The sequence below is a fragment of the Cherax quadricarinatus genome, unplaced genomic scaffold (assembly GCF_038502225.1).
Source record: "Cherax quadricarinatus isolate ZL_2023a unplaced genomic scaffold, ASM3850222v1 Contig53, whole genome shotgun sequence".
In the NCBI taxonomy this organism is placed as follows: domain Eukaryota; kingdom Metazoa; phylum Arthropoda; class Malacostraca; order Decapoda; family Parastacidae; genus Cherax; species Cherax quadricarinatus.
Window position 1 is genome coordinate 349,839 of NW_027195079.1, and position 16,588 is coordinate 366,426.

General features: G+C 44.2%; 1 protein-coding gene across 3 annotated transcripts in view; it reads right to left on the bottom strand.

Annotated features, from left to right (window-relative positions):
- LOC128697884 (zinc finger protein 551-like) overlaps positions 1-16,588 on the bottom strand; it is a 103,638-nt gene that overhangs the window by 51,852 nt on the left and 35,198 nt on the right. For 2 of the 3 annotated variants that reach the window (XM_070079947.1, XM_070079949.1), the window contains exon 2: positions 12,774-12,915. The gene's annotated coding sequence lies outside the window, so the exon portion shown is untranslated. Of the gene's footprint in view, positions 1-12,763; positions 12,916-16,588 lie in introns of all 3 variants that reach the window. The other variant, XM_070079948.1, reaches the window with a different exon arrangement.

The window sequence follows — 16,588 nt, forward strand, 5'->3', positions numbered from 1 at the left end:
CTGCTGCTTCATGTTGTCTGCCACTGTTGCTTCATGTTGTCTGCCACTGCTGCTTCATGTTGTCTGTCACTGCTGCTTCATGATGTCTGCCACTGTTGCTTCATGTTGTCTGCCACTGTTGCTTCATGTCTGCCACTGCTGCTTCATGTTGTCTGCCACTGTTGCTTCATGTTGTCTGCCACTGCTGCTTCATGTTGTCTGTCACTGCTGCTTCATGATGTCTGCCACTGTTGCTTCATGTTGTCTGCCACTGTTGCTTCATGTTGTCTGCCACTGTTGCTTCATGTCTGCCACTGTTGCTTCATGTTGTCTGCCACTGTTGCTTCATGTTGTCTGTCACTGCTGCTTCATGTTGTCTGTCACTGTTGCTTCATGTCTGCTACTGCTGCTTCATGTTGTCTGCCACTGCTGCTTCATGTTGTCTGCCACTGTTGCTTCATGTTGTCTGTCACTGCTGCTTCATGTTGTCTGCCACTGTTGCTTCATGTTGTCTGCCACTGCTGCTTCATGTTGTCTGCCACTGCTGCTTCATGTTGTCTGTCACTGATGCTTCATGTTTTCTGCCACTGCTGCTTCATGTTGTCTGTCACTGCTGCTTCATGTCTGCTACTGCTGCTTCATGTTGTCTGCCACTGCTGCTTCATGATGTCTGCCACTGCTGCTTCATGATGTCTGCCACTGCTGCTTCATGTTGTCTGTCACTGCTGCTTCATGTTGTCTGTCACTGCTGCTTCATGTTGTCTGTCACTGCTGCTTCATGTCTGCTACTGCTGCTTCATGTTGTCTGCCACTGCTGCTTCATGATGTCTGCCACTGCTGCTTCATGTTGTCTGCCACTGCTGCTTCATGATGTCTGCCACTGCTGCTTCATGTTGTCTGTCACTGCTGCTTCATGTTGTCTGCCACTGTTGCTTCATGTTGTCTGTCACTGCTGCTTCATGTTGTCTGCCACTGCTGCTTCATGTTGTCTGTCACTGCTGCTTCATGTCTGCTACTGCTGCTTCATGTTGTCTGCCACTGCTGCTTCATGTTGTCTGTCACTGCTGCTTCATGTCTGCTACTGCTGCTTCATGTTGTCTGTCACTGCTGCTTCATGTCTGCTACTGCTGCTTCATGTTGTCTGTCACTGCTGCTTCATGTTGTCTGCTACTGCTGCTTCATGTTGTCTGTCACTGCTGCTTCATGTTGTCTGTCACTGCTGCTTCATGTTGTCTGCCACTGCTGCTTCATGTTGTCTGCCACTGCTGCTTCATGTTGTCTGCCACTGCTGCTTCATGTTGTCTGTCACTGTTGCTTTATGTTGTCTGCCACTGCTGCTTCATGTTGTCTGGCACTGCTGCTTCATGTTGTCTGTCACTGCTGCTTCATGTTGTCTGCCACTGCTACCTCATGATGTCTTCCACTGATGATTCATGTCTGCCACTGCTGCTTCATGTTGTCTGCCACTGCTGCTTCATGTTGTCTGCCACTGCTGCTTCATGTTGTTTGCCACTGTTGCTTCATGTTGTCTGTCACTGCTGCTTTATGTTGTCTGCAACTGCTACTGCATGTTGTCTGCCAGTGCTGCTTCATGTTGTCTGTCACTGCTGCTTCATGTTGTCTGCCACTGCTGCTTCATGTTGTCTGCCACTGCTGCTTCATGTTGTCTGCCACTGCTGCTTCATGTTGTCTGTCACTGCTGCTTCATGTTGTCTGTCACTGTTGCTTCATGTTGTCTGCCACTGCTGCTTCATGTTGTCTGCCACTGTTGCTTCATGTTGTCTGTCACTGTTGCTTCATGTTGTCTGTCACTGCTGCTTCATGTTGTCTGCCACTGTTGCTTCATGTTGTCTGTCACTGCTGCTTCATGTTGTCTGTCACTGCTGCTTCATGTTGTCTGTCACTGCTGCTTCATGTTGTCTGCCACTGTTGCTTCATGATGTCTGTCACTGCTGCTTCATGTTGTCTGTCACTGCTGCTTCATGTTGTCTGCCACTGTTGCTTCATGTTGTCTGTCACTACTACCTCATGATGTCTGTCACTGCTGCTTCATGTTGTCTGTCACTGCTGCTTCATGTTGTCTGCCACTGCTGCTTCATGTTGTCTGTCACTACTACCTCATGATGTCTGCCACTGCTGCTTCATGTTGTCAGCCACTGTTGCTTCATGTTGTCTGCCACTGCTGCTTCATGTTGTCTGTCACTGCTGCTTCATGATGTCTGTCACTGCTGCTTCATGTTGTCTGCCACTGTTGCTTCATGATGTCTGCCACTGCTGCTTCATGTTGTCTGCCACTGCTGCTTCATGTTGTCTGACACTGCTGCTTCATGATGTCTGTCACTGCTGCTTCATGTTGTCTGCCACTGCTGCTTCATGTTGTCTGCCACTGCTGCTTCATGTTGTCTGTCACTGCTACCTCATGATGTCTGCCACTGCTGCTTCATGTTGTCTGTCACTGCTGCTTCATGTTGTCTGTCACTGCTGCTTCATGTTGTCTGCCACTGCTGCTTCATGTTGTCTGCCACTGCTGCTTCATGTTGTCTGTCACTGCTACCTCATGATGTCTGCCACTGCTGCTTCATGTTGTCTGCCACTGCTGCTTCATGTTGTCTGCCACTGCTACCTCATATTGTCTGCCACTGCTGCTTCATGTCTGCCACTACTGCTTCATGTCTGCCACTGCTGCTTCATGTTGTTTGCCACTGCTACCTCATGTTGTCTGCCACTGCTGCTTCATGTTGTCTGCCACTGCTACCTCATGATGTCTGCCACTGCTGCTTCATGATGTCTGCCACTGCTGCTTCATGATGCCTGCCACTGCTGCTTCATGTTATCTGCCACTGCTGCTTCATGTTTTCTGCCACTGCTGCTTCATGATGTCTGCCACTTTTGCTTCATGATGCCTGCCACTGCTGCTTCATGATGTCTGCCACTTTTGCTTCATGTTTTCTGCCACTGCTGCTTCATGTTGTCTGTCACTGCTGCTTCATGTTTTCTGCCACTGCTGCTTCACGTTTGCCACTGCTGCTTCATGTTGTCTGCCACTGCTACCTCATGATGTCTGCCACTTTTGCTTCATGTTTTCTGCCACTGCTGCTTCATGTTGTCTGCCACTGCTGCTGCTTCATGTTGTCTGCTACTGTTGCTTCATGTTGTCTGTAACTGCTGCTTCATATTGTCTGCCACTTCTGCTTCATGTCTGCCACTGCTACCTCATGATGTCTGCCACTCCTGCTTCATGTTGTCTGCCACTGCTGGTTCATGATGTCTGCCACTGCTGCTGCTTCATGTTGTCTGCCACTGCTGCTGCTTCATGATGTCTGTCACTGTTGCTTCATGTTGTCTGTCACTGCTGCTTCATGATGTCTGCCACTGTTGCTTCATGTTGTCTGCCACTGTTGCTTCATGTTGTCTGCCACTGCTGCTTCATGATGTCTGCCACTGTTGCTTCATGTTGTCTGCCACTGCTGCTTCATGTTGTCTGTCACTGTTGCTTCATGTTGTCTGCCACTGCTGCTTCATGTTGTCTGCCACTGCTGCTTCATGATGTCTACCACTGCTGCTTCATGTTGTCTGTCACTACTACCTCATGATGTCTGCCACTGCTGCTTCATGTTGTCTGCCACTGTTGCTTCATGATGTCTGCCACTGCTGCTTCATGATGTCTGCCACTGTTGCTTCATGTTGTCTGCCACTGTTGCTTCATGTTGTCTGCCACTGTTGCTTCATGATGTCTGTCACTGCTGCTTCATGATGTCTGTCACTGTTGCTTCATGTTGTCTGCCACTGTTGCTTCATGTTGTCTGCCACTGTTGCTTCATGTTGTCTGCCACTGTTGCTTCATGATGTCTGCCACTGCTGCTTCATGTTGTCTGTCACTGCTGCTTCATGATGTCTGTCACTGCTGCTTCATGTTGTCTGCCACTGCTGCTTCATGTTGTCTGCCACTGTTGCTTCATGATGTCTGCCACTGCTGCTTCATGATGTCTGCCACTGCTGCTTCATGATGTCTGCCACTGTTGCTTCGTGTTGTCTGCCACTGTTGCTTCATGATGTCTGCCACTGTTGCTTCATGTTGTCTGCCACTGCTGCTTCATGTTGTCTGCCACTGCTGCTTCATGTCTGCTACTGCTGCTTCATGTTGTCTGCCACTGCTGCTTCATGTTGTCTGCCACTGCTGCTTCATGTTGTCTGTCACTGCTGCTTCATGTTGTCTGTCACTGCTGCTTCATGTTGTCTGTCACTGCTGCTTCATGTTGTCTGTCACTGCTGCTTCATGTTGTCTGTCACTGCTGCTTCATGATGTCTGTCACTGTTGCTTCATGTTGTCTGTCACTGTTGCTTCATGTTGTCTGTCACTGTTGCTTCATGATGTCTGTCACTGCTGCTTCATGTTGTCTGTCACTGCTGCTTCATGTTGTCTGTCACTGCTGCTTCATGTTGTCTGTCACTGTTGCTTCATGTTGTCTGTCACTGTTGCTTCATGTTGTCTGTCACTGCTGCTTCATGATGTCTGTCACTGCTGCTTCATGTTGTCTGCCACTGCTGCTTCATGTTGTCTGCCACTGCTGCTTCATGTCTGCCACTGCTGCTTCATGTTGTCTGCCACTGCTGCTTCATGTTGTCTGTCACTGCTGCTTCATGTTGTCTGCCACTGCTGCTTCATGTTGTCTGCCACTGTTGCTTCATGTTGTCTGCCACTGCTGCTTCATGTTGTCTGTCACTGCTGCTTCATGTTGTCTGCCACTGCTGCTTCATGATGTCTGCCACTGCTGCTTCATGTTGTCTGTCACTGCTGCTTCATGTTGTCTGCCACTGCTGCTTCATGTTGTCTGCCACTGTTGCTTCATGTTGTCTGCCACTGCTGCTTCATGTTGTCTGTCACTGCTGCTTCATGTTGTCTGCCACTGCTGCTTCATGATGTCTGCCACTGCTGCTTCATGTTGTCTGTCACTGTTGCTTCATGTTGTCTGCCACTGCTGCTTCATGTTGTCTGCCACTGCTGCTTCATGTTGTCTGTCACTGCTGCTTCATGTTTTCTGTCACTGCTGCTTCATGATGTCTGCCACTGTTGCTTCATGTTGTCTGCCACTGTTGCTTCATGTCTGCCACTGCTGCTTCATGTTGTCTGCCACTGTTGCTTCATGTTGTCTGCCACTGCTGCTTCATGTTGTCTGTCACTGCTGCTTCATGATGTCTGCCACTGTTGCTTCATGTTGTCTGCCACTGTTGCTTCATGTTGTCTGCCACTGTTGCTTCATGTCTGCCACTGTTGCTTCATGTTGTCTGCCACTGTTGCTTCATGTTGTCTGCCACTGCTGCTTCATGTTGTCTGCCACTGTTGCTTCATGTTGTCTGCCACTGCTGCTTCATGTTGTCTGCCACTGCTGCTTCATGTTGTCTGTCACTGCTGCTTCATGTTGTCTGCCACTGTTGCTTCATGTCTGCTACTGCTGCTTCATGTTGTCTGCCACTGCTGCTTCATGTTGTCTGCCACTGTTGCTTCATGTTGTCTGTCACTGCTGCTTCATGTTGTCTGCCACTGTTGCTTCATGTTGTCTGCCACTGCTGCTTCATGTTGTCTGCCACTGCTGCTTCATGTTGTCTGTCACTGTTGCTTCATGTTGTCTGCCACTGCTGCTTCATGTTGTCTGTCACTGCTGCTTCATGTCTGCTACTGCTGCTTCATGTTGTCTGCCACTGCTGCTTCATGATGTCTGCCACTGCTGCTTCATGATGTCTGCCACTGCTGCTTCATGTTGTCTGTCACTGCTGCTTCATGTTGTCTGTCACTGCTGCTTCATGTTGTCTGTCACTGCTGCTTCATGTCTGCTACTGCTGCTTCATGTTGTCTGCCACTGCTGCTTCATGATGTCTGCCACTGCTGCTTCATGTTGTCTGCCACTGCTGCGTCATGATGTCTGCCACTGCTGCTTCATGTTGTCTGTCACTGCTGCTTCATGTTGTCTGCCACTGTTGCTTCATGTTGTCTGTCACTGCTGCTTCATGTTGTCTGCCACTGCTGCTTCATGTTGTCTGTCACTGCTGCTTCATGTCTGCTACTGCTGCTTCATGTTGTCTGCAACTGCTGCTTCATGTTGTCTGTCACTGCTGCTTCATGTCTGCTACTGCTGCTTCATGTTGTCTGTCACTGCTGCTTCATGTCTGCTACTGCTGCTTCATGTTGTCTGTCACTGCTGCTTCATGTTGTCTGCTACTGCTGCTTCATGTTGTCTGTCACTGCTGCTTCATGTTGTCTGTCACTGCTGCTTCATGTTGTCTGCCACTGCTGCTTCATGTTGTCTGCCACTGTTGCTTTATGTTGTCTGCCACTGCTGCTTCATGTTGTCTGTCACTGTTGCTTTATGTTGTCTGCCACTGCTGCTTCATGTTGTCTGTCACTGCTGCTTCATGTTGTCTGTCACTGTTGCTTTATGTTGTCTGTCACTACTACCTCATGATGTCTGCCACTGCTGCTTCATGTCTGCCACTGCTGCTTCATGTTGTCTGCCACTGCTGCTTCATGTTGTCTGTCACTGCTGCTTCATGTTGTCTGCCACTGTTGCTACATGTTGTCTGTCACTGCTGCTTTATGTTGTCTGCCACTGCTGCTTCATGTTGTCTGTCACTGCTGCTTCATGTTGTCTGTCACTGCTGCTTCATGTTGTCTGCCACTGCTGCTTCATGTTGTCTGCCACTGCTGCTTCATGTTGTCTGCCACTGCTGCTTCATGATGTCTGTCACTGCTGCTTCATGTTGTCTGTCACTGCTGCTTCATGTTGTCTGTCACTGCTGCTTCATGTTGTCTGCCACTGTTGCTTTATGTTGTCTGTCACTGTTGCTTCATGTTGTCTGTCACTGCTGCTTTATGTTGTCTGCCACTGCTGCTTCATGTTGTCTGTCACTGCTGCTTCATGTTGTCTGTCACTGCTGCTTCATGTTGTCTGTCACTGCTGCTTCATGTTGTCTGCCACTGTTGCTTCATGATGTCTGTCACTGCTGCTTCATGTTGTCTGTCACTGCTGCTTCATGTTGTCTGCCACTGTTGCTTCATGTTGTCTGTCACTACTACCTCATGATGTCTGTCACTGCTGCTTCATGTTGTCTGTCACTGCTGCTTCATGTTGTCTGCCACTGCTGCTTCATGTTGTCTGTCACTACTACCTCATGATGTCTGCCACTGCTGCTTCATGTTGTCAGCCACTGTTGCTTCATGTTGTCTGCCACTGCTGCTTCATGTTGTCTGTCACTGCTGCTTCATGATGTCTGTCACTGCTGCTTCATGTTGTCTGCCACTGTTGCTTCATGATGTCTGCCACTGCTGCTTCATGTTGTCTGCCACTGCTGCTTCATGTTGTCTGTCACTGCTGCTTCATGATGTCTGTCACTGCTGCTTCATGTTGTCTGCCACTGCTGCTTCATGATGTCTGCCACTGCTGCTTCATGTTGTCTGTCACTACTACCTCATGATGTCTGCCACTGCTGCTTCATGTTGTCTGTCACTGCTGCTTCATGATGTCTGTCACTGCTGCTTCATGTTGTCTGCCACTGCTGCTTCATGATGTCTACCACTGCTGCTTCATGTTGTCTGTCACTACTACCTCATGATGTCTGCCACTGCTGCTTCATGTTGTCTGCCACTGTTGCTTCATGTTGTCTGCCACTGCTGCTTCAAGTTGTCTGCCACTGCTGCTTCATGTCTGCCACTGCTGCTTCATGTCTGCCACTGCTGCTTCATGTTGTCTGCCACTGCTGCTTCATGTTGTCTGCCACTGCTGCTTCATGTTGTCTGCCACTGCTGCTTCATGTTGTCTGCCACTGTTGCTTCATGTTGTCTGCCACTGTTGCTTCATGTTGTCTGTCACTGCTGCTTCATGTTGTCTGCCACTGCTGCTTCATGTCTGCCACTGCTGCTTCATGTTGTCTGCCACTGCTGCTTCATGTTGTCTGCCACTGCTGCTTCATGATGTCTGCCACTGCTGCTTCATGTTGTCTGCCACTGCTGCTTCATGTTGTCTGCCACTGCTGCTTCATGTTGTCTGCCACTGCTGCTTCATGTTGTCTGCCACTGCTGCTTCATGTTGTCTGCCACTACTGCTTCATGATGTCTGCCACTGTTGGTTCATGATGTCTGCCACTGCTGCTGCTTCATGTTGTCTGCCACTGCTGCTGCTTCATGTTGTCTGCCACTGTTGCTTCATGTTGTCTGTCACTGCTGCTTCATGTTGTCTGCCACTGCTGCTTCATGATGTCTGCCACTGCTGCTTCATGATGTCTGCCACTGCTGCTTCATGATGTCTGCCACTGTTGGTTCATGATGTCTGCCACTGCTGCTGCTTCATGTTGTCTGCCACTGCTGCTGCTTCATGATGTCTGCCACTGCTGCTTCATGTTGTCTGCCACTGTTGCTTCATGATGTCTGCCACTGCTGCTTCATGTTGTCTGCCACTGCTGCTTCATGTTGTCTGCCACTGCTGCTTCATGTTGTCTGCCACTGTTGCTTCATGTTGTCTGCCACTGCTGCTTCATGTTGTCTGTCACTGTTGCTTCATGTTGTCTGCCACTGCTGCTTCATGTTGTCTGCCACTGCTGCTTCATGATGTCTACCACTGCTGCTTCATGTTGTCTGTCACTACTACCTCATGATGTCTGCCACTGCTGCTTCATGTTGTCTGCCACTGTTGCTTCATGTTGTCTGCCACTGCTGCTTCATGTTGTCTGTCACTGTTGCTTCATGTTGTCTGCCACTGCTGCTTCATGTTGTCTGCCACTGCTGCTTCATGATGTCTACCACTGCTGCTTCATGTTGTCTGTCACTACTACCTCATGATGTCTGCCACTGCTGCTTCATGATGTCTACCACTGCTGCTTCATGTTGTCTGTCACTACTACCTCATGATGTCTGCCACTGCTGCTTCATGTTGTCTGCCACTGTTGCTTCATGTTGTCTGCCACTGCTGCTTCAAGTTGTCTGCCACTGCTGCTTCATGTCTGCCACTGCTGCTTCATGTCTGCCACTGCTGCTTCATGTTGTCTGCCACTGCTGCTTCATGTTGTCTGCCACTGCTGCTTCATGTTGTCTGCCACTGCTGCTTCATGTTGTCTGCCACTGTTGCTTCATGTTGTCTGCCACTGTTGCTTCATGTTGTCTGTCACTGCTGCTTCATGTTGTCTGCCACTGCTGCTTCATGTCTGCCACTGCTGCTTCATGTTGTCTGCCACTGCTGCTTCATGTTGTCTGCCACTGCTGCTTCATGATGTCTGCCACTGCTGCTTCATGTTGTCTGCCACTGCTGCTTCATGTTGTCTGCCACTGCTGCTTCATGTTGTCTGCCACTGCTGCTTCATGTTGTCTGCCACTGCTGCTTCATGTTGTCTGCCACTGCTGCTTCATGATGTCTGCCACTGTTGGTTCATGATGTCTGCCACTGCTGCTGCTTCATGTTGTCTGCCACTGCTGCTGCTTCATGTTGTCTGCCACTGTTGCTTCATGTTGTCTGTCACTGCTGCTTCATGTTGTCTGCCACTGCTGCTTCATGATGTCTGCCACTGCTGCTTCATGATGTCTGCCACTGCTGCTTCATGATGTCTGCCACTGTTGGTTCATGATGTCTGCCACTGCTGCTGCTTCATGTTGTCTGCCACTGCTGCTTCATGATGTCTGCCACTGTTGCTTCATGTTGTCTGCCACTGTTGCTTCATGATGTCTGCCACTGCTGCTTCATGTTGTCTGCCACTGCTGCTTCATGTTGTCTGCCACTGCTGCTTCATGTTGTCTGCCACTGTTGCTTCATGTTGTCTGCCACTGCTGCTTCATGTTGTCTGTCACTGTTGCTTCATGTTGTCTGCCACTGCTGCTTCATGTTGTCTGCCACTGTTGCTTCATGATGTCTGCCACTGCTGCTTCATGTTGTCTGCCACTGTTGCTTCATGTTGTCTGCCACTGTTGCTTCATGTTGTCTGCCACTGTTGCTTCATGATGTCTGCCACTGCTGCTTCATGTTGTCTGCCACTGCTGCTTCATGTTGTCTGCCACTGCTGCTTCATGTTGTCTGCCACTGTTGCTTCATGTTGTCTGCCACTGCTACCTCATGATGTCTGCCACTGCTGCTTCATGTTGTCTGCCACTGCTGCTTCATGTTGTCTGCCACTGCTACCTCATGATGTCTACCACTGATGTCGCCAAAGAATCGAACATTTCTGCTATTTTTGAGCTCAATTTCAAGGTACTTTTCATTGTAAAACCAATTAAAATCATATTTATTTTTGTAGTATATCTTCCATTCTATCACATGAGACCAAATAAAACGAGAATACAACCATAAAAACCATACGAAAATATATCGCTAAGGTGAGGCTAATGGCTGAGAAGTGAACTCCATTATTTATGGTCTGATTTCTTTCATTTTTGGTGTACGTTAAGAAGCATCTTTTCATCATACATTGCCCAAGTTTCAATAAGATAGTCTAACAAACAACTGAGATCTAATTTCCTAGATCAAGAACAAGAGCCTCCTCACCAGTGTCAATTAACCTCCCTTGAGGCCTGCTCGCATCTGGAAATTTCGCTGCGTCTGGAAGCAAAAAATCGACCAATCAGCTACTCGTATCTGGAAAAACTCGCACGTAGATGCACTCGTAAGTAGAGGTTCCACTGTATTAGTGTCAGTACAAAGATTGGTTATGAAATGACAAGGACTACTATAAATTGTAATTATCAGAACATAAAATTATATAAAATATGAAAAACGAAAAAAAGGTATATCGGCAACACTTCTGCAAGTTGCAGGACTCGATGTTGCTGTCACGTGAGCATCCAGTGCCAACTTCTTGGCCTCATATCTCGGTAAGTACTGACTCTAATTTTTTTTTTTATCCTATAACACCTAGAAAAATGTGCTCTTTTTTCAGTAAAAAAAAAATGATTTTTTTATTTTTCAAAATATTTGGGGCACTGGGGTAGTGAACATATATATACGTTTGGACCATTTCCGGGTTAAGACAAGAGCAAAGAAGTTCTCTGTAACAGCATCTAAAAAAATATGTGAATCTTACAAAGCATATTCTGGCATGCCAGTTGTGGACCAATACAAGACCTGGGCGCCTCATGTTGCTTGTGAACATTGTAAGAAAACATTGGAAGGCAAGAAAGTCATCAGTTACATGAAGGGTAAAATCTTGAATAGGAACATTTTTTAAATGAAATGTATGTAACAGAAACTAATTCTTTTGTTCTTTTACAGGATGATATAGAGGAGAAAAAAGAGCCATGAAGTTTGTTGTTCGTAGAATATGGTGTGAACCCGCTGATCCCTCAACCAACTGCTGCTTCTGCCTGGTGGTGGATCCTTCCAAATGGATCCTTCTAAATGCTGAACAAGGAAAAATGCACCTGATATTTCTTATCCAGACCTTCCCTCTTCTACTCCACCAGTACCACACAGTGCTGATCTTCCTGTACCTACACCTCCAGAAAGAAGTCAACTGTCAGAAGAAGAAAGCAGCAAATCAGAAAATGAAGAGCAAAGTGAACAAGACTATGACCTCACAGATGCAGCTGTTGGGAGGAATCCTTAATACCCAAACCAAACAGACCTCAATGACCTTATCAGAGATCTTGATTTGAGTGGGACTTGGTGGATGAAAATGTGCAAGTGACAAGCTAAAGAAAACATCACCAATATTTCTCAAGCTTCTTCACTAAGGAAGACAAGCTGTGCTACTGTAATGATGTATCAGGCCTGTTTGATGCAACTGGAATTGCATGCAATACAAATGAGTGGAGACTCTTCATTGACAGCTCCTCCAGAAACTCTACTTCTGCACAATGGGAACAAGTATCCATCTCTTCCCTTGGCTCATTCAATGTATCTTAAGGTCCATATCCTTGATACTCATCTTGACAATTTCAAGGAGAATATGGGAACATACTCAGAGGAGCAAGGAGAGTGCTTCCACCAAGATATAATGGACTTTGAGCACAGATATCAGGGATCTTATAATGAAAACATGATGGCAGACTACATTTGGGGGCTTAAACAGGAAAGTGATTTGTTGTATGCTTGCAAATCTAGAGAAACTGCTCATTTTTAACTTTGTAAATATGTTTCAGAAAGTGTAAAATAAAGTTTGTGTAAATTTTGTTTTGTTTATGAAGGTGAAAATTAAGACACATGTGTTGGGTTTCTTTACTGAAGACATTTTGTCATCCAGTGGCTTTATCAATACAAATTCTAGGACATAATTTGAAGACTGTAGAACTATATACAAAATTATGTCCTAGAATTTGTATTGATAAAGCCAATGGATGGTGAAACATCTACAATAAAGATACCCAGATGTTGTACATGTGTCTTAATTTTCATCTTGTCAGTATTGTATACCATTCTTGTACATATTTTATTTATGTAAATTTCATTTATTTTATTATATGTTTTTGTTTTACATCCAAAACTAGCAAAAATTATTGAAATTTAGCCATTTTTTGTCAAAAATTCATCCTGTAAGCCACAAAAGCAAAGTTTTGCAATAAAAGGAGTTGGAAAATAATACTTACTTGCCAGGAACAAAAAATTGTGTTACATAGTGCTATCATTATTATTATTATTATTATTATTATTATTATTATTATTATTATTATTATTATTATTATTATTATTATTAGCTTTGTAAATAGGTAGGACGTGTTTCTTTGTTAAATGAGAACAAACTACTGAGGGTGGGAAACAATCATGCCAACTTCTGTTAGTTGGTTTACGGTGTAACTCACTGCTGACTGAGTCACGTGATCCCACCTGATGGTATGTTAGTGGACTTGGATTCAGAAGTCTTGTCCAGCCCTGAGAACAGTAAACGTATCTCTCTCTCTCCTCTGGTTGTCTTGTAAAGCTTCAAGTTTCTTTAAGAAACGGTGTCATAGATGACTCCTGGTTTACTCTGTGTAATGGTGGAAAAACAGAGTTATTAATAGACTTGGTCATTTGTGCTGTCTCTTAAGGTGTATATCTTTCAGATATTCTAAGTATGTCTGTTTCCTTAACTATAGAACATAGACCTTGTTTTTGAGTACAACTATGCTAAGACGTAGATTGTAACAATCTGTGTTGAGCCTGGATTTGGTATTCTATAGAAAGGCCCACAGTTATGGTCACTGCTTTAATTTCATTGATCCTGAAATAAAAGAGATAGTGTTATCCAAACTCTTAATATGAGTTTGGGATTTACAATCACTGTTTGACTATATCATAAGATCCGTCCATATATGGATAATGTGCTACTTCCACTGAAATAACTATGTAGATTCATGACATTAAGAGTTACCTTAAAGTAAGATATTTATGAAGACAATCATAAATCTTGTACCTTCAGAAATAAAGTACCTTGAGTACTCTTGAATATAAATTAATAAGAGAAGAAGAAAGTATTGTGTCTTAAATACTTTAACATCAAAGATTTTTCATTTTATATTTGTTGGATTTTTGTTTCCTAGTTGAAATTAAACCTTTATCACTACTATACTGATTTTATAAAAGGATAACTAGACCAGACATTGTTCCAATATCTTGTTACAAGAAAGGGGCAATCTTGATTACACATCAATTACTTAGGGAGATTCCTTCCAGAACTCCTTAAAAGGATTTATTAGCTTTACAAAAAAAATCTTACTCATAACAAATGGGGGGGGCCCTATCTGGGATCTTGATCCAAGGTGTTGGATGAAAGGTCCATTTATAAAGTTGAACACTAGGCTTAATTCTTCTCTCTTGTTGAATACAAATACACCTACCATCCGACTTGCGACCTGCTCGACTTACAACCACTCGACTTATGACCGTGTTTTCTATGCCAAATTTCTGGGAAATACACAACTGTTTGTGTTGTACACAGTGTTTATCCTAAACCTTACAGTATAAAATACAGTACTAACAGCATAAAAAGTAAAGTAAAACATGAAATACCAAAATAAAACAATAAAATAAAGTCATTACAAAAATGTAATGTTGATATTCAGTAGTAAAGTTCGACTTACGTCCATTTCGACTTACGACTGGTTTCTCGGAACTGAACTCGGTCGTAAGTCAGATGGTAGGTGTATTAAATATGGAAGCACACATTAAACAGCTATTTGACGATCTAACATTGTGTTAATTAAATACGTTAAAACTTCAAGCATGTTGGCAGATAACTAGGAATTTAGGAGTAACATATGATAGACATTACACCACTGAAACAACAAGATCAATAATTAGAAACCTATTACAGGTCGGCCATCACTAATGCGGCATCATTGGGACCTGTAGTGTGTCGGATTAGTGAGTTTGCCGGATTACAGAGTGGTTAGATTAGAATACACTTAACCCGTTAACTGTCCAACTGTAGATCTATGTTCTTACCAATAGAGCACTAAACGTAGGTCTATGTGTTATTTTTCCTACCTCCAAATATGGCACGATTGGCCTGGGATGCCTGGTCACCATAAAATGGGTCTTAACACTCAGTCTGTGCATTATTAAAGAAATCTGGGACCATTTACGTAGTACGTTGTGGGAGCACCAGTTAAACTGAGCACCAGCTAGAGCAAACAGCATGGCAACCACCAGGGATTCACTGATGTCATGTAGTATTAACACTCCCATTTTAGGAGGAAAGTGATGCTGACCCCAAGTTTAGTGGCTTTGAGGTGGATGAGGCCACAAGTGGTTGAGGAAACATCAAAAACCTCGATAATAACCCATGTGCAACATTTATGCAACACTCTTTCAATTTTGGTACTCGTGGTAGTGTCATACTGCCAGAATGTCTTATAACTTATGCCCTAAGTAAAGAGAAACAATTCTGGAATGTGTAATACATGTTCGGCAGGCTGGCTGGGTGGCTGCTGACTGGCTGGATGGTCAGCTGGCGGCTGGCTGATTGGCTGTCTCTATCTCCGTCTGTCTGTCTGTATCTATATCTATCTCTATCTCTAAATCTGTCTATACGTCTATCTCTGTCTCTGTTTATCTCTATATCTGTCTATGTCTATCTCTGTCTCTATCTCTGTTTCACAGGTACACATAAATACAATTATACATAGTGTAAATTACCTAGGATAACCCAAAAAATCCAGACAATGTGCTATACCAGTGTTATTCACTAATTTTTGCAAGAGAGCCACTTCGGTTCAACACATTGATTGAGAGAGCCGCAGCTACTGCAAGTTAGCATAACTCAACTAAATTAAGTAGTACTGAGCTGCTAGTGCAATATAGTAAATGAGAAAAATTAGACATGGTAATATTAGCCTGCATATCTTGTTATTAATAGTGGCTCATGAGCCGCGCAATGAATACCACTGTGCTATACAGTGCTTGTACAGTAGGGCCCCGCTTTTTGGTGGGGCCCTACTGTTGCTGAAAGTGGCAAGAAAAGGTATAAGAATTTAAATCTTAGAATTATCGAAGAAAATAGAGATATTAGACAAGAGATAGCTTGTGGCCTTAATGAAGCATCAGTTTGTACAATTAAAAAGAATGAGATAAACATAGTGGTATCTCAGTATACATCCTTAACCCCTTCAGGGTCCAAGGCCCAAATCTGAAGTGCTGCCCCAGTGTCCAAGAATTTTCAACAAAAAAAATTTGTTATTTTTTCTTATGAAATGGTAGAGAATCTTTTTGTGAAGGGAATAAAACAAAAAGTACGAAATGTGATGGAAAATTGACGAAATTATGCTCTCGCGAATTTTGATGTGTCAGCGACATTTACGAATTGGTGATTTTGCCGACTTTGACTCCCATTTTAGGCCAATTACATTATTCCAGTCAACCAAATTCTTAGCTATTTCACTAGTATTACTTCTATTCTATCGATTGAGCACAAGAAATCACCAAGTCAACTGTTTCAATTACAAATTAAAGTGATCGGAAATTGTTAATTTGGCCAATTTAACACAAAGTTCAAAATATTCCAATTTCAAAATAGGGTCCAGAATAAACAATAAATATTCCTGAAACTAAACTAACATTTCCTCTGTTCATTAGTTACGTTTTGAGGCTTTACAAATAAATTCCATTTTTATTTTTTATTCACATAATGAATTTTTATTCACACCAAAAAATAGAAGATTTACTGTTATGCAATATTGTAATAATTGTATAAATATCATCACCATATTTGTGAATGCATATTAGACCCACCAGCTGGCGTGTATTAGATGTGTGAGGTCGTTTGTTTACTCTTGAATATTGGCAAAAATTTAACATTTCTGCTACTTTGAGCTCAGGTTCAAGCCATTTCCAGTGCTAAAACCAATCAAAATCATCTCTACTTCTGTAATATGTCTTCCATTCTATCAAATGAGACCAAGAAATCGCAAATACAACTATAAAAAACATACGAAAAAACACTGCAAAGTCGCTGTTTTAATAGAAAAATCATGATTTCAGTTTCTTTTCTCTCATTATACACAGTGTGCTGCAGGATCTGTTTTATGTGGTGCACACATACCACTTAGATGTATTGTCTCATATCTAGGCCCAAATGTACCACTCACAGTTTATCAGAGTGAGCTGAGCTCATGACGTAGATCTACGGTTTGGACCCAGAATGTAAAGCCGTAGATCTACGG